The 18673-nt window shown below is 39.5% G+C and overlaps 1 protein-coding gene across 24 annotated transcripts in view; it reads right to left on the reverse strand.

Moving 5' to 3' along the window:
- The window catches only part of RBFOX1 (RNA binding fox-1 homolog 1), a 957841-nt gene that overhangs the window by 459406 nt on the left and 479762 nt on the right, over positions 1-18673 (reverse strand). The gene's annotated exons all lie outside the window — the stretch shown is intronic.

Below are 18673 nucleotides of genomic sequence, written 5' to 3' on the forward strand. Positions count from 1 at the left end.
CAGGCTCAACTTCATTCCTTCATTTCTGCCTCCTCTGCTGACCCTGAGCAGTGCAAGGGGATGGGGAGTGGGGGGTTGTGGTCAGTCCTCTCTGCTGCTCCTTCCTCCTCACACTTTAGCACTGCTCCAGCACGGGGCCCTTTCCGTGGGCTGCAGGTCTTCAGGGGAAAAAAAAAAAAATCTTCTCTGGCATGGTTGTCCGTGGGTTGCAGCTCCTGTCAGCAAAATCTGTTTTGCTGTGGGCTCCCTGCAGGCCATAGTTCTTTCAGGAAATATCTACCTGTTCTCGTGTGAGGTCCTCTGCGGGCTGCAGGGAAATACCTGCTCCACCATCACGTCCCCGTGGGCTGCAGGGGAATCTCTGCTCTGGCACCTGGAACACAGCTCCCCCCTCTTCCTTCTCAGACCTTGGGGGCTGGTGTGTCCCGCTGTGGGACCAATGCACGCAGCCCCTCACCTCCTCCAACAGAGGCCACCCCGGCAGCTCCCCACTGCCAACACGTGGACGTGGACACCCAATATACATAGGAATACTCTCGGAGAACTCTTAAGACTACACAGACACCGATAAAAGAGCAATATCATGTCGGGGGCTTTATTTTTGTTTTAGTTTTGGGGAGTTTTTGGGGGTGGTATTGCTTGGTTGGTAGTTTGTTGTTTGGTTTGGTTTTTTTTTCAAGAGAAGGAGGTATCACAGGGCCATTGACAACTGTAAAGCCACCGGTGATCAGAAATGAGGAGCTTTGTATTAACCATCCAGTTCAGTCTGCATGCAGACCTAAAGCTGACATCTGGCAGTAACATTTCTATCTTTTTTTTTTTTTACAGTGTAAATGCAAGGGAATAATGTTTTAAAAGTAAATTCTTCTGGGCATACTCCCACGGCATTAACTGTAAGCACGGTGATGAGCCTGTAAAGCAGGTGGTTGGAAACTTTGCAGAAGTCTACCTGGATCTGCAATGAAGATGCAGAAGCTCCTGGAAACAAGACTGGCAAATTAACCAGGTGAGCATCATCTATTTGTTCCATCAGTGACGTGAGATTTTTACAATCACAGATCAGATCTAGCGTTCGATAGTTACCATTTGTAGCAAAGAGGACTTCTCTGCCAACCTACAGTTACGTCCCAACAACGAACTGTTTCTCAAATTACTGTTGGTCCTGCATCGTTAACATTTCCAGAAGACAAGATCAAGCCTTGGACATTTACAATCACAGTATACCGATGAGTCCTACATAGTAACAGTAGCAAAATTTCACAGGAGCTTTGGGAAATTATCCTAAGAATATGCCATAACTGACAGATTACAAACAGTAAATTATTTTTTTCCATTGAATTTAGAATCTATTTTCTTCGCACCAGCAAAGAAACTCAGCGATGTCAAAATAAATAAATCAGGCACAGAACAAACTGAAAACTGGTTAAGAGTTCAAAATGATCCCATCTTCATTAAGCAGAGTAGGGAAAACATTTCCTAAACAAAAGCCAGAAGCTGAACAGATGATATAAATGAGGAGTAAGATGCTGTATCCAAGGTAATTCTCACTGCAGAAAGATAAAATCCTACACAGTAGCGAATCGATATGCTGGGGAAATTCAGTGAGATTTATTCTTATCAAAATAGGAATCTCTCCATCGATGAGCCTGTATCATTCAGAACTCAATAGAACCTTACCTTCATGAACAAAATGAAGATAAATTATTTCATTTAACAGAAGTGAAGGCTTTTCATTTGAATTTCACGTTAAGGGTCTTGAACTATGTTAAATTGTGAAGAAAGTAATTCTCTGGTCAGTGAGAAGACAGAACAAAATGGCTATGCCTGTCTTATATGGCTATGTGCCACGTATCTCCACATGGACAAAATAAAAATTATCTCTTATCAGATCCAGAGGGCTCAGGTTGAACAGTTCTACTGGTAGTAACACCACCTCCGAGGAATGAGGTTGAGAGGGAGGGTTCTCCTCCTCTGTGTTGTACAGTACCGCCAGCCCAAGGTAACACTTCTTTCTCTGCAGCAGAGAGTACAGATATTTTCTCCCCTTCCAATAGTGATTTCTCCCCATAAAGGGCCCTCGGTAACCATGAAGTAAGCATCACAATAATTCTTTGTGATTTTCTTTTGTCTTGCTTTTAAAAACTAAAGTTCTGTGCATTGCAACAAGTTAATGTCTTAGGCCAGTCCTCATGTCTTCGTGCACTATTCAAATATCTTACAGAAAACGATATGGCAGGCTGATATTTAATACATTATATAGTGCCTGTTGACTCGCCCCACTAAAATCACCCTTTTTCATCCGACATTTATTTAATTTATTTGGGTTTATTTCATGCTTACACGAGTAAAAGTGAATGAAGACCGACTTTTGTCAGAAAGTTAAATAAAAAAGAAGTGAGAGTCATTATTAACAAATTCCATTGTACTTCACTGATTCCGTGAAATTTTGTGGGCTACAACAGCAACTTCATAGTATCACCTAATAGTTATATAGTTCTCTGCTACCCAGAAGAGATCAATATACTTAAAAACCTGGTGTACTAATTAGGCATTGTGAAACATTTAATCTTCCAGTGAAAGAATGTCTTTCGAGGGAAACAGGGCAGATTTAACAGGGAGCAGTATCACTAAACGTAATCTGAGAAAAGGAAGGGAAGAACATCTTTGAAATGAATCCTTCTGATACAATCAGAGACTCCTTACACGTGATAAAGGTCACATTGGTACACCATGGAAATTAAAAAGTAGGTTATCCTGAAGACCTGGGTTCAGTTCTTCCACTGTCGTATGACAATAATAACAAACTACTGCCAAAACCTCAATACAAAACAGTACGCAACATTTAAAATAAAGATAGCTTAGTCAATTTTATCCCCCCTGAAAACATGACTGTGTAACATGAACACAGTATTTAAAGATTACAGCTTTGATAACACTGATGGAAAGTGGACCTGCCCTGGTATTGGAATGGTATTCATTTTAACATGGAAAATCGGATAATGCTTTTCAGGGTCGGTCTTGATTTTAAACGTATAGAAAGAAAAATTTTGTGACAGAATGTAGGTTGTGGTTTACAATTTACGTTGCTTTAAAAAGAGTCATGGGATTAGGCGGAAGTCCCCTGAAGAAAAGGAAAGAGTGCTTTAACCTTCTGGAGGAATTATCCTAACTCTTCTAACTGTTTTATTAATAGATAAAATAAAAAAAAGCAAGGATCTCTTTCGGTACAGAAGAGGAAAATTTCACCTCGCTCCAGGGCAGAAAACATATTGCAAAGGTCTGCTGCTAATGTAGTGTAAACCGTATCGAAATGTCATTGAAAAAAAAAAAGGTTGACTGTCAGTTTTCTGGTATTGCCACAAGTCCTCAGAAAAAGAAAAATATAACAATTTTGATGAAAGAGTTAATCTTTCTGAATCCATGCTAGTTTTATATACCGGTCTATTTAAGTCAGGATAGGATTTTTCCAATTTTACATACATATTTATTTCTGACAGTTGTCACCACCAGATTAAACATTTCCTTTCAACATATTTCATATTTTGTGGTATGTTACATTTCAGCTAAATATAAGGCTAACTTCATCCTTTGGATAAATACGTCGTTCCCTACTATTTTAGGCTGTCTCCTGAAAGAAGTATTTCGGCATTTTGGCTGAATAGGCTGGGATAGATGCGTGACCTGAGCGGGTTTTACAGCTCAGCCTGGCTGCATGGCACTTAGATGTCAGCAAGTAGTTCTCAGGCTCCATACTCGGGGATCCTGCAACTGCCAGACCTGTCAGCTACTAAGGTTTAAATCTCAATATAATCAAGCTACTACATCCCCAACAAAAGCTCCAGACTACCTCCCCATCCCCAGCTTCCTATCTCTACAAAGTCCCTTAAATTTTCCTAAATAATTTTGTGAAGGCAAATATTTATTCTTTCTCCTGGCTTCAGAAGATGGAGAGAAAAAGATATTCTTGCTTACTTACAAAATGACTTTTAAGGCCACAGATGTGAGTTGGAATTCCAATTCATAGAGGAATTGTTTTTAAATTAAAACATGTAGTAGAATTTCTGTTCGCTGTACTCTCAACTTGTCTTCCAATTTATACTATGACTGCTATAAAGGACATTTGCTATATAAATAATACTTTAAAACTGAAAGCATCATAGGGTATAAAATTTTAAACCATTTGAATAAGTTAAATTTTGTGCTTTATATGGAACAGTACTAATTTGGGGACTCACTATAGTGTCTTCTACTGAGAAATCCCAGAGCTAGAATGATACTTTTCCAGCTCTTGGCAAGACAGTGGAGCAGGGACTCCCACACCTAACTCTTCCCTAGGGACAGGAATTATTCTTTCCTTCTGAATGGACTGAAAAATATAGAACATGAAATTTTGCTTCCAAATTTTATTTGAGAGTATTATTACGCATATTTTCAAATACACACTTCTGGGCACAGAAGTGGCAAGTCTTTTCACGTGTAACACTTGTTCACGTAAACCAGTCTTTGGAAATGGAATGAAACAACTCTGAGAAGTCACTCAGACTATCAAGCACAGACACCTACTCATGTAGTCACCACTTGCTAGATAAATACCTTACAGAGTTCGTGAGCGTTCAAGCAACAATAGAGGTGAAATAAGAAAATATTGCCAAGACAATAAACGTTTGGCACATATCATAAGCTAATATCGAAAAAGTAGGGGATTTTGTCAAGCAATATATTCGTCCTATATAGATGTATATACATATAAAGGCATGTAATAACTTTTTTTAAAATGTAGGTCAGGACAAGAGAAGCCTTAACTTTTCATATTGGAATTAAACCAGTGTGAGTAAATCCTTTGAACAAAATAGTATAGCTACCAGAAATCCCCTGAAACAATCATTTGTAACTATTTTTCTCTGCACTTCATAAATAATGAACAGCTAAAAAGAAAAACAACCACTAGTATCATATTTTTTCACGCACTAGTTATGCAAGCAGGCTACAAGATCCTCTGAATATGAGAAAAGTTGAAGTGGATAGCACTTTTTTAAAAGGAAAAAATTATATTATTTTGACATCTTGCAGTCATTTTTCCCTCACAGGTGGATTTTTAAACCTTCTGAAAGAACCCCACGCTTTGCAAATAAGTGAAACAGTTTACAAAACTGTTTAGAATATAAAACCATTATTCTTTTAACTCAACGTCACAAAAATGCTTCTTCTCACCAGTAACCTTCCACTTATATTTTGTTACAGACTTCTACCCAGAACATTTATTCATGATCTGGCAAGCATAATTTAGTACGCTTCTATAAATAATTACGGGTGACTTAATTTAGAAAGAGACTGTAAAAGAGAAACTGTCTCACCCAGACTAGATTCCCAAATGTGAAAAATATTCTATTTGAAAATCTATACTTTTCTTTTATTCATAGAAAATTTTATGTACCTGGGAAAACAGAGTCATTAGAAAGCGAATATAAAACTATTAGATGTATTTACCTTATACTTCACATTCTTCAAGCAGGCAATTTGGATAATCTTTCAATAATTACAATGCAATGCTACAAAAAGAGTTTCTATTTCCTTTTAATAATTACGTCCCATTAGATACTTTAAATAAAATATGACCTTGAGGTATAAAAGGTAAGAGCACACCAACCAACACAAAAATCACAAAAGGTTAATGCAGGAAAGGCTATTCTCTGGATAAATGTCTGGAGTTTCCCTTGAACAATTCCTACTAAAATATCTCAGGTTAAATTATAAAATCTGATGAGATCAGTCCACTATGATATGGTTTAATAGCTTATATTAAAAAAATGAATTTTACTATTTCGGAAAATTGGACCCAAAAAACTCTTAGCCTTTTTCTACAGGACTTCTTCAAGGTGTGCTATAGAAACAAACTACCAGTATTTGTGCTGATCCTTCCATTAGTGCTAAAGTGTTAGTAAGGTATATGTATGGCTATGTAGTTTCATAATATAACATCTATACTTCCGTTTTCCAATGCTACTGAAAAAATTACCACCAGTCTCCAAATACACAAAAATTTAACCATTTAGTATGTGCTAAGTTGAAATTTAAAAAAAAACTACAATGAAAATAGATTCGTGCAGTATTTATTTCTTAGGTCGTTACGAGTAATTGAAGAACGGCTCCTGCTTCTTATGCATATTTGAAAATTAGGAATGAAACAAGAGCTACTGTAACTGAAACATATAACTGGCATAGCATGCTTAAAGAGGAATAAACGGCTTCGAGTTGTCTCTGCTGTGAAGCGGCCAGATGTTATTTTTATGCAAGCAATTGGCAGAACAAGTTCAAATACTATTTTGCTCATCGTTGAGTGCATCTTACTATCCTTTTTAGTAGTCAGATAATTAAGTGTTAATTGTGAGAGTGGCAAATGACTTAGCAGGTGTATAAAAAACAGAGCAAAAAACTAACAGAAGGGAGAAATAATGAAGAAGAGCAATCATGCCTTGGAGAGGAAGATGAGAAAACCTGCTAACATGGAGGACTGATAGGACACTAAACCACAAAATAACCAACAACGGTCTTTTGGTAACCAGGTTATTATTCACTGATCCTTGTCCAGACCTGATTCTGATTATCTTCTAATGCCAATACTAAAATTATGTGCCGATACAATTTTAAACTATATTTTGATTTTTTTTTTCTTTTTTACATCAGCAATGTAACTTCAATATTTTCACTGTTTACTTGCTTAGTTATAAAAAGGTAAAACACTGGGAATTTTTAACGAACGTTGTCAAAAATAACAATCAAAGAAACGAGTTGAATAGCTCTGAAAGCCTGTTTGTTACAATTTCCCTTATATAACAATATTTTAAAATATATTTTTGGAAATAGTACATCTTATATTAGTCTGGTGTGGTATGCAGTGCATAGTAAAGTTTAGCCACGTGGGACAGAGTGAGAATTTTTAGGAATAAGACAAACCAGAGGAGCTAGGTCATGTGATATTTTCTTCTATGTGATACATTTTTTCACTTTTACATTCTTACTACTGAGATTTACCCTACTTTTCAGTCTTTGCTCTCCTAGCATACTCAATTTTTCCTATACTCAACTTACTGATTCTTACTTCACTTGCATGAATGCAACATCATTAACTCCACTTGACACACCTCTGACTTATAACAACACTTAAATAACTTTAGAATCCATCCCATTATCTCCATCATTCGGGAAATGGAGAAGGCAGGTGAAGCCTACACTAATGAAAAAACCTCCAAGTTAAATGGACTTGTGATAAAAAGTATAATTTAAGTGTCAAAACAGCAAATGCGTCCAGTTTTAGATTTAGCACTTACATTCCTTCAGCTGGCAATTTCATACGCTAGATACCAACGGAATCGGAATACCCGTTCTGCTCGCAACACTTATTGCCACAAAGTCTGCATCAACATCAACCCTTAAAAATACAGCAAGCACTTAATGTGCACTTCTTTTAACGATGTAAAGCAACTATATCTTTTTCTATTAGTTTTATGAAGTTGTAGTATTAGGAAACCATTATACAATTTGAAGTTGCTTTACTTTTCAGAGGATGCATTATCAGAGTCACAGAATGCTGCAGGTTGGGAGGGGACTCTGGAGGTCGTCTGCTCCAACCCCACTGCTCAAGCTGGACCGCCTAGAGCTGGTTGCCCAGGACCACGTCCAGATGGCTTCTGAGTATCTCCAAGGTGAAAGACTCCACAAACTCCTGGGCAACCTGTGCCAGTGCTCAGCCACCCTCACAATGCAAAAGTGCTTCCTGATTTTCAGAGGAAACCTCCTGTATTTTGGTTGGTGCCCGTTGCCTCTGGCCCTGTCACTGGGCACCACTGAGGAGAGCCTGGCTCCGTCTCTACAGCCTTCCTTCCGATTTCTGCACACGTGGATGGCATTTCCCCATACCTACTCTTCCCCAAGCTAAGCTCTTGAGAGATACCCAAGAACCTTAATCAGCTTTCTGGCCCTACACTGGACTCTCTCCAGTTGCACTATATGTTTCTCATACTGGGTAGCCCAGAACTGGACACACTACTTCAGGTGTGGCCTCACTGGTGCTGAGGAGATGGGAAGGATCACCTACCTGGGTCTGGTGGCACTTGTCCTAATACAGCCCAGAATACCATCAGCCTTCCATGTGGCAAGGGCACATTGCTGCCTCACGTGCAACTTGGTGCCCGTCAGACCCCAGAGCCTTTTCTGCAAAGCTGCTTTCCAGCTGGATGGCCCCCTGCGTGTCCTGGTGCCTGGAGCTCTTCCTCCCCAGGTGTGGGACTTTGCACTTCCCTTCCTTGAATTTCATGAGGCTCCTCTCCAACCATTTCTCCAGCTTCTCAAGGTCTCTCTGGGATAGCAGCATGACCCTCTGGCATACCAGCCACTCCTCTGAGTTTTTCATTATGAGCAAGCTTGCTGAAGACACACTTTGTCCCAACAACCAGATCATTAATGAAGATGCTAAAGAGGATCCGACCCAGTACTGACCCCTGGGATACATCACTAGTTACTGGCCTCCAGCTAGACATCACACCACTGATCACCACCCTCTGGGGACAGTCATTCAGCCAGGTTTTTTTAATCCACTTCACTGTCTGCTCACCCAGCCCACACTTCGTTAGCTTCTCTATGAGGATCTGATGGAAAAATCTTCCTGAAGTCAAGGCAGGCAATATTTACTGCTCTTCCCTCGTCTACCAAGCTAGTCCTTTCATCACAGAAAGTCATCAGGTTGGTTAAGCATGACCGGAGGTTAGTTAAGCGTGACTGGGAATCCTCCTGGTGGATCCATGCCGACGGCTCCCATTCACCGTCTTGTCCTTCGTGCGCCTGGGAATGGTTCCCAGGATTAGTTGCCCCATGGCCTTCCCGGGGATCGAGGTGAGGCTGACCAGCCTGTAGTTCCCCGGGTTCTTCTTCTTGCCCTCTCTGAAGACAGGAGCCACATCTGCTCTCCTCCAGTTCTCAGGCACCTCTCCCGCTCGCCATGATTGCTCAGAGGTTACAGAGAGTGGCCTTGCAATGACATCAGCCGGCTCCCTCGGCACGCGTGAGCGCATTCCACCAGGGCCCACAGGCTTAGGGATGTCCAGCTGGCTGAAGCATTCTCTAACCCGACCCTCGTCCACCAAGGGTGTGTCTTCTTTGCTCCAGACTTTCCCTGCAGCTTCCCGGGCCTTGGACTCCCGAAGACTGGTCTCGCTAGTGAAGAAGCCGTTCAGTCCCTCAGCCCTCTCCATGTCCTGTGTCAGCAGGGCCCCTGCCCCACTCAGCAGCGGGCCCACCCTTCCCCGAGTCTTCCTGGTGCCACTTAGGCACTTAGAGGAGCATTCTTGTTGCCTTCGACGTTCCTTGCCAGGTTCAACTCCAGCTGGGCTTTGGCTTTCCTAACCACATCTCTGCATGCCTGCAGAGCAGCTCTCTAGTATTCCCCGGTCACCTGTCCCTGCTTTCACCTTCCCTAAACTTCCTTTTGGTGCTTGAGTTTAGTCAGGAGCTTCTTGTTCGTCTGCTCAGGGCTCTTGGCATTTTTGCATTGCTCCCTGCTCACTGGGATGGGCTGATGTCGGGGTCGGCGGAGGTGATCCTTTTGTATCAGACAGCTTTCTTGGGCCCCTCCTCCCTCCAGGGCCTTTTCCCTCGGGCCTCTTCCAAGCAGATCCTTCTTCTCCGGAAGAGGCCAAAGTCTGCTTTCCTGAAGTGGTGATCCTGCTTTGTGCCCTGCTTCCCCCTCTCAGGATCCCCAACTCCACCATCCCGTGGTCAGTGCATCCGAGGACACCTTCCATCTTTGTATGCCCAACAAGCCCTTCCTTACCTGCGAGTGTGAGGCCCAGCAGGGCATCTCTCCTTGTTGGATCCTCTATCAGTTGGGTTCCTCTATCATGTTTTCTCTGCTATCCCAGTACATTTCCTACATACAGTGACCAAATGAATGACACCCTTAATTTAAAGATAGAGTGCAGAAATTGATCAGCAAGTCCAAAATAATACTTCTGCTGGACAGGCTTGGACTGAAACTGCTCTGCCTTGTCTCCAACAATATACCAATTTAGGGGCTAAGAAGCCACAGAAAGTAATTTAAGTAGTTAATAAGTTCAGGAACAAAGGAGATCTAGTAACCTACGGATCAGAGGTTTTGCTTGATCTGGGTATCCTGGAAGGAACAAGCCATACATGAAGCTTTTCTGGGACTGTAAACTGCTGATGTGTACGTTCCCCATATGTATTATTTGATTCTTACTGAAGTGTAAGATCACACTGCAAGCCTACCCTCGTTTGATGGACTTACCCTCTTTGATGGACATAGTCTTAGCACTATGGCCACGTGTTTCCTGAAATCTGCAGGAATCTGAACTGTGAAAGTTATTTAAAATGTCTGAAATCTCCTGTCATCACACTCACACAGTCCAGAGGCATAGCCACACAGACACAGCAGAAATCGTAATGCGATTTCATAAGCATTATTTCCCTCCCGAAAGCTGTGCTGCATTCAAAGCAAAACAAAACCATTAACACAAAACCAAACAAACACAAAGGTTTAACTTTCATATGAAAATAACAGAACATCAGGAAAAAAATTACTTTGCAAATTGGAGAGCCGGCTGCAGAAGCATATAAAAAAAATCTTGCAAAACTGAGATTAAATTTTGCCACTTCAGACAAACACCATCCAGTTGTATTTTATTAAGATAATGATACTATCCCTGGAGAGAACAGTTCAAGGTTGACACTGATATATTAAATAACTCTGGAGTGTGTTAGAAGCTGCAGAGTGCGAAGACTCCTGCTGTCTTTTAGTTACACAACTCTCATGACTGGGGTAGAAAGCTTCTCTGTTTTCACCATGATTAATGAAGACAAACTTGTTCCCTTGCATCTTTTACTAAGTATATGTCAATGGCCTAGTCTGAAAGGGCACTGATTTATAGTCAAAAGCTAGGAGGAGAGGAAAAAAAAAAAAAAAAAGTCTGTCTCTTGGCCTATTCACGTGGAGCATCAGGGTAGTGAATCAACATATATTTCAGTGAGGAAAAGGAGAAATTACATGGTGGATTTAAAAATCTTTTCCTGTAAAGAGACTGTGTTACTTTTGCTTTGTATATTCATCTATAAACAGCACTTGCTACATGTCAAAAGATCAACAGCCAGATAGACAGGATGCTGATGCGATTTAAATTCCTATGTTCAAATGGATTTTTTTTTTTTTTTCGGTGGTTGTGTATTTCTACTCTTCTAATAAAGATTCCAAGACATCCATTATGGATTGGCAAAAACAATAAAATAAAAGCTTTTGTTTTATATTCGGTATATTTTCCTGAACAAATTCTCACTTCAGATGATACAGCTCACTTCTTTAAACCCTGAAGAAAAACAGAAGCTTAATTCCTTAAAAGGATGGAAACATACCTGTCCTTAGTCCTCCTAGCAATGGCACATTTTAAAGAATGACATTGGTAGACAGTCAGTTCCTCAGTGGGCTTTTGATAGTTCACTGAACATTACAAAGACCCAGCCCATTGTCTTTGCAAGCCCAGTGAGCCATTGTCAGGTAGGAGAAAATTCTGAAAGTCTCTTTCTCTTTCACTAACTCATTCTCTCTCATACTGACACGTCTTCCTGGTGAAAAATAGAGTAAATCAGTCTTCTGGTATCTTCAGCTACCACTAACAGTCCACCAGGATAGCTAAAAAAAGTGATCAGATACTCTAGATTTTAGTATGACCGTAAACTTTATGCGTTTTGGAAGACAAACACTGCAGATGTAATGCTACAGATACATGCTCGATAGGAAAAAAGTTCATACGAAATGCACTCGTAGGAAATCATTCACTAGTATAAATGTGAAATTGTTTTGTTGCGCCCTTATTTCTATACCAGCATCACATAAAATGTAATTCTAATAATTTCATCCGTGTTAGAGGAAACGTCAGAATCTTAGTCACAGAGCACACACGCACATATATATATATGTACACACACTTACTTAAATGCTTCCAGTCATTTCTGACAAAGCACACTCACAACATAACATACATGTTAATTATCCAGCACAGTGTAATTTATCCAGAATTATGATTCACAACAATTTAAGAGGTCTTTGGTGTTTCCTTTATAAAGTTGCACAGAAATAAACTTCAGAGCTGTAACATCTCAGTGTTTCAGAAATGCAATTAATGCCACAGGCAGTGATTGCAAGCATGCCGCAGTCTCATATTTCAGTCACGATGGACTCTGCAATATGCTCGCGAATACTTAACCACTGGTTGCCCATGTACTTCCTATTTGGAGATCTCTCTAGTGTGCTAATTAGTTCAGAAGGTAGCTGCCAAAATAAAATTACATAAAAGAGACTAATGCATCATAAATATCCCACCTGAGTAAAATAAGAAAACATCTGTTAAAGAATTTCAAGCATTCATTTGCTTATTGTGGGGAAAAAAAAGAAAATAAAAGGAAAAAGCTAAAAGGTAGAAAAGCAGGGAATAAATGTTCATTTCTTCCCCTTTTCTAGAACTGGATTAATTAATTCTGCCACAAGGCTTCTTTTTTTTCTATGTAGCACGTCCAAATCTGTGTTTATTTGCCTACAATAGTGGCAATTGGGTCTGGTCTTTTGGTGAAAGACATGGAGAAAAAGGATGGTATTTTTCCCCTGAGCTTCATCACCCATGTTGATTACAGAGAGTGGAAAAAAGTTCCTCATCTCAGCATATAAGGGTAAAAAAAAGAAAACAAAATGCAGAAGATAGCTGTCCTGGCTAAAACACCACTAGTACAAAAGTACATCAGTGCTCACTCATCCAACCTGAGAACAGATCCCCTGTCTTATATTACAGCTGTTGAAATATCTACTCCACAGGGCACAAGTGGGACTATGGAATTTCCACGTAACAATTAGTAAAATAAACTACAGCGAAATTAGCAGGTTTAGGGTCAAAATTCGTAAAGCACTCAAAGATTCTGCCAGATGTTGACATACGATGTGTTTCTGAGTAATTATAACATTTCTCATTTTCTAACAACAGATTGCTTTACAATGAATGATAAGCAGCACTTCTGCTCTCAAGTGTTTTGTAGCATTTTTGTTTATTATTGAATAGCTGGCTTCACTGAGATGGCTGCTTTTTAAAGGTGGCTCAAACGCTTCCTACTCGTAACAGTCTCAACTGAGGGAAGAACATTCTATTGTTAATGCCAAATAAATATTACAAGAAAAGTCTTCCTAGATATATGCTAAGCAGAATAAATTACAAATGCTTTTCTTGTGTCATGTTAAATTTCTTTAACATGGTCTCTTCTGCCTTCCTGAAACACCTTCCTCTCATTCAGATCACTGATTTGGAGTGAGCCGTTTCTACGGAAAAAATACTCAATATTAAAAATGTTGTGGCAGTTTGTTACTCAGACACTGTGGAAAAAGACCGTGTTGGGGGCAGAAGACTCCAGACTTTGGGAATTTTATTGTCAATTAACACAAAATTCTAATCACTAATGCAGGTAGAGCAAAATAAAATCATGAACAAATAAATGAACACTTCAGTGAATGCCTTTCTTCCCTCTTTCCCACGCGCCACTTCAGCCAAACAGTTTTTCTCCCCCTTCCCACTCTCAAACTCCCCGTTTTTCACCATGTTACACTTCAACCCATTCTTTCAGCGAGGTGACATGTGGTGCAGGAGGTTGGGGCTGTCAGTGTAATGGCTTCTTCCTGCCAGTCCTTGCTGCTTACTCATCTTCTTCTGCTTCAACATGGGTCCTTCACGTGCTGCAGCCCCTTCGGGTGTGTCCCAGCCCCAGCGCGGGTCAGCTGTAGGCCACAGTTCTTCAGGGTTGTCCTTGCCCTGACGTGGGTCCCACGTGGGTCCCAGCCCTTCCGAGGTACCTCGTCTTGACAGAGAGCCCCCCCGCTCCAAGAGGACGTCGGCCATGCCCTCAACAATGGCTTCTTGCACACTTGTGTATGTCTCCTCCCCTAGGGACTGCCACGGCTTCTTGAGTATGTCTGAACAGAGATGCTACGTGCGCCTCTCCGACCAGCTGAAACTTGGCATCTGTGGGGAGGTTCCGCTGGTTTCAGAGTCAGCTGAACCCTGGCTAGAGGGCAGCTTCACGGCCCCCTGCCACAGAGACACCCCTGCAGCCCTCTGCTAGCAAAACTCAGTAATTTATGCCCAATAAAGTATCTGACATTAAAGAGCCTCTATTATTTTTTTTTTTTATACTCGGACATCATAGAAATTATATGCATAAATCGAACAACATATTAAGAAAAAATGGGTCACTCAAAAAGTTAATACTTCTTAAACAGATGCGATCTTACAATTCATCCTCACATTCATAAATCAATCCGGAAGAGAGTGGCATGAAGGATAAATCCAGTTCTGTTTATAAATAAGGAATCTGAAGTACTTAAATATAAATTAAACCTATAAATATAAAATAAAATGTCAGCCCATTCCAGACTACCTTAATTCATAAATACTTCTTCCTCTCAATTCATCAACAAGCCTAGAACAGGCAACTAAGCATTTTTGCCACACACTCTGAACATATTTTATAAAAACCTTTCTGATAAACTTTCATTGTACAGAATATTCAAGCCAGTAACTTCATAATTCTCCCAAATGTCAACTGTGTCTTTTTACAACACTGTCAGGAGAAAAAAAAAAAAAAAAAAAAAGAATTCTCTATTAAAAAAATTCATTATTTTACCAGGCTAATTAGGAAAAACAAAAAAAAAGAAAGTTAAAAAAATAGAACATACTACAGTTCTACTGTATACAAATTAAAAACTAAGAAACAACAGGGTCGTACAGAATTAATGTCACATTGAGTATTGACTCCTGAGCTCCTAAGGTTAAAAAGTAATATTCTACTAACTTATATTGTCATAAAACTTGTCTGCTTGTTTTTTCCTTGGCTACGCTTATAGTTTGTTTTTAAACACTGTTATCTTTTAATTATTTTTTTATCAGTACTGGCACATAGCTCAGATGTTAGGCAATGCTGATAGCTCCCCATTTTCTCCAACTACTTTAGGACGTTGACTAACAGAAGTAGGAACATATTTCTCTTTATTTGCCAAAATTCATTGCTGCTATTTCAAAATAGTTTGATGCATTCAAGTCAAAGTGATGCAACACATAACCTGACAATCTGATGGCCTATTTTTAAAGTTAATAATGGAAACATGACAATTAGCAAAATAATTGTGAAGTTATTAAGGATCAATAGATCCATTGACCGAGAGGAAATGAGAAAATAATTCCAGTTCCTCTGATAAGGCTTTTAAAATAATCATCCTCACATAGGAATGGATTAATTTACAGCATCAGTTTGGAAGCAATGGGATTTCTGACAAATGCTGTGCTCTGTTTTGATTACTAATGGCTACGACTGCTTGAAAAGAAGTGCACACCATCTTCTCAGAGATAAGAAAGAGAAAATATGGCGTGAGGGGAAAAAAGCAAGGGTTAATAATACTCTTCCATCTGAAAGCAAAGTTACTGCTAGCAGTAGCTAATTACAAAATTGTCACGACACAGCTGGAGCTCCTTGGCTGACAAAGTTAAACAGAACAGTCCCAGAAGAAATAAAGGGAAGAATTTCCGACAAAGATGTGCCTGCAGTGAACAAGTCTAAGAGGAATTCGAAACCTACAAGGAAAGATGCTTGAACAAAAGACATTGTTTCTTGCTGTTTCGGACTACAAGCAGGATCTGACAAAGGTGCTACAAAAGCGTTGTGCTGAAGCCAGTGAGATTTCTCACGTATCTAAATACAAGCTGGTGGAAATTACCTTAGGGAATCAAAGTCATAATCACAATACAGTGTCCCAGATGGGCTCTAGCAAACTCAGGACCCCGTAACATTCTTATTTAACTGGCAAGGGAATGCGAGAAATGCACCTGTGTGGCGAAGTTCCCACCATGAAAGGTCTAATAACTTATATTGAGGAAGAAAGAGGATAATTCAGATTTTTATTAAATTATCCCAGCTAAAGAAAGGCGGCACTTGTTGCATTTCTAAGAGTTTGTAAGGCTCGGGCCAGTCATGAGGGACAACCTTGCTTCATTATGCAACCTCAAACGGTTACAGCTTTGGAGATCACCATCAACAGAACACCTTTGAAAGTCACATTTACGGCCACCACAGACTTATGATGGCCTCTGACACCTGCCTCAAGAATTCTTTTTAACAAATAAGCAAATTCTATGGACCAGAGACTATCCTCCCATAATGATTTCTCATGTATTGTTTATACTATATATGAGTTGCAATGTTATTAGAGGCCTCAACAATCATTTGGTAGTGTCTACAACATAATTGAATACAGTTTTATTATCCCAGTGAGTAGGTATAAATATTTAATTCTTATGTACCACATGACAGTGGGAATTGTTTCAGCCGGTAAATCTTTTTTGTCGTTCTAGTTTTGCAGTATGTACTTTCTGTTGAGACACAAGTGCTTGTACCAAACACTCTCAGATACTTCACTGAAAATAAAATATTTGGCAAGTAATTTTTATAGAAAACTTTGCTGCTTCTTCTCGTATATAATAGTAACCAATAATTTATTTTTTTTTGGTATGTTTTATCCTTCTTCAGTAATCCAAGAAAACAGAGACTTAAATCAACCAAAGTAGAGGAGAAAAAGGAAAACAAACAAACAAACAAAACAGTTTAATAAATAAATATCAGTTTAACCCTGTTTTTTCCAGGACTCATCTTCCTTTCATTTCCCTGAACACTGAGCAAAAGCATCACTGAAGAGGAAATTTATTCAGCTGATTCCTGAGGACAGAAACCGAATCTGGCCTATGCAACCAGGGGAATGTATGTGTAGGTGATGACTATTAACAACAGATAGTAACAACACATCACACTGGTGGATAGGCCCAGAACACTGTATTTGGGCAGCAGGGGGGAGCAAACAACAAACGCCTTCCCCCACCCCCATGCTTTTATGAGAACTTCAATAATACAAGACAGTAAACCTCGAATCAGCTAGGGTTTCAGAACATTAAGAGGGGCTTTAATATGCTGAACACATTGTTATTTGTTGGTGCTTCGAGACAACAGATAATTCGTCAGAAATGATTTTGTTATGCAAAGAAACAAAAAAAAAAAATACCATGAGGGAACCCGAGACTGTTTTTAACTGCAGCAAGAAAGCAACATCCAGTCTCAGGTGAGCATTTACCTTCACAGAAAAAGCAGTGACTTGAGAATAGGAGACGTGGGAGTTTTGTTTTTAAGAAATTAAATATTTTGTACATAAACAAAAGGAGGCTGGAGATTTTCCTCTCAGTTTTTAAAAGCAAAAATAACACCGTCTCCAATAAAATGTTATAGGATTCCTAATTTTAGTAAAAAAGATAGAAATAGTAGAAAGTTTTACAAAGTTCTATTACTTCAAGTCTGTATATAAACTGAAGAAATTCACTGAGTCTTTTGATATGCTAACAACCAGATTTCCTCTGCCAGATGGGGGTATCCAGAGAGGCTTAGTCCCTACTGTTATTGTTTATACAGCAAATTATTGTTCTGTTGTCCTAGGGAATATGAAAGTGGGAGTTCAAGGTAAAGCCTACTCTAGATGAAACTTCTCACAAAATTAACAGCTCTAATTTGTTTATGTTCAAACCCAACATGGAATCAGGATACGTACTCTTGTAATTCAACTCTGAGTTTTACAGCAGTACTTACAGTGTACTTTTTGACCAATAGAAAAAAAAAAGATGAGCTGTTTTGCTTGGGTTTTGTTTTTTGGTGTTTTTGTTTTGTTTTTTTAATTTTCAATCTAGTAAGCAAACGTAATGCAGAGACACAAGACAAAATGGGGCAGGATGCTAGAAATCAGTAATGACCCTTAAAATATCCATATTGTATTTTAAGATTCACATTTAGAACAAACAAAAAACCCAAATCTGCATCAGTGGTACTTAAATATCTGAATAAGATTCCCGAGGAAGCAAAATTTTACTTCTTTTTCATTGAATCACAAGAAACATAGCGTTACTGAAGAAAAACAGTCAAACTCAGAGCTGCAGACCGTATAAACTCTTGCCCAGTATAACGAGTGCCAGAACCATTCTGCCCACCACAGTTACCTAATGCTGAAAGGTTCCCTCCACTTCAGGATATGTCTTTATGCCTCAACTTACCCACAGTGGAAGCGGTAACAGAATGTCTGAAAAACTTCGGTCTGAGGTGGCGCTGCATGAATCAGATCCAAACCAAAAGAATAGTAACTTGTTAATATAAAATGTTCTTTGGAAGTCGGTTTAACTTGGAAATAGTCTAGTTTCTATTATGCCATGCAATCTGGTATCACTAATGTTAATTTTATGGACGCATCTATGTGTACAATGTTTGGCAAATGTGTGGTTTTATTAGTAGTCTCAACAGTCCCTCCAAAAAAATGACGAACCTTAGGACTGCAGACCACAGGACTTCTCGGATGGATCACGCTTCACAAGCTAAACAATATGAGGAAGATTTGTCCCTTCCTATAGGCCATCTTTTAGTTTGGATGGAGAACTTCATTTTCAAAACACTGCCAACCTAACACCACTTTTATGGACGACATTCACTCTACATTCGCTCTGCAGAACAGAACAAATAAGATAGATTACTTTTGTTTTACTTTAGCAAGGGA

Source organism: Athene noctua, chromosome 15, assembly GCF_965140245.1.
Source record: "Athene noctua chromosome 15, bAthNoc1.hap1.1, whole genome shotgun sequence".
Lineage (NCBI taxonomy): Eukaryota > Metazoa > Chordata > Aves > Strigiformes > Strigidae > Athene > Athene noctua.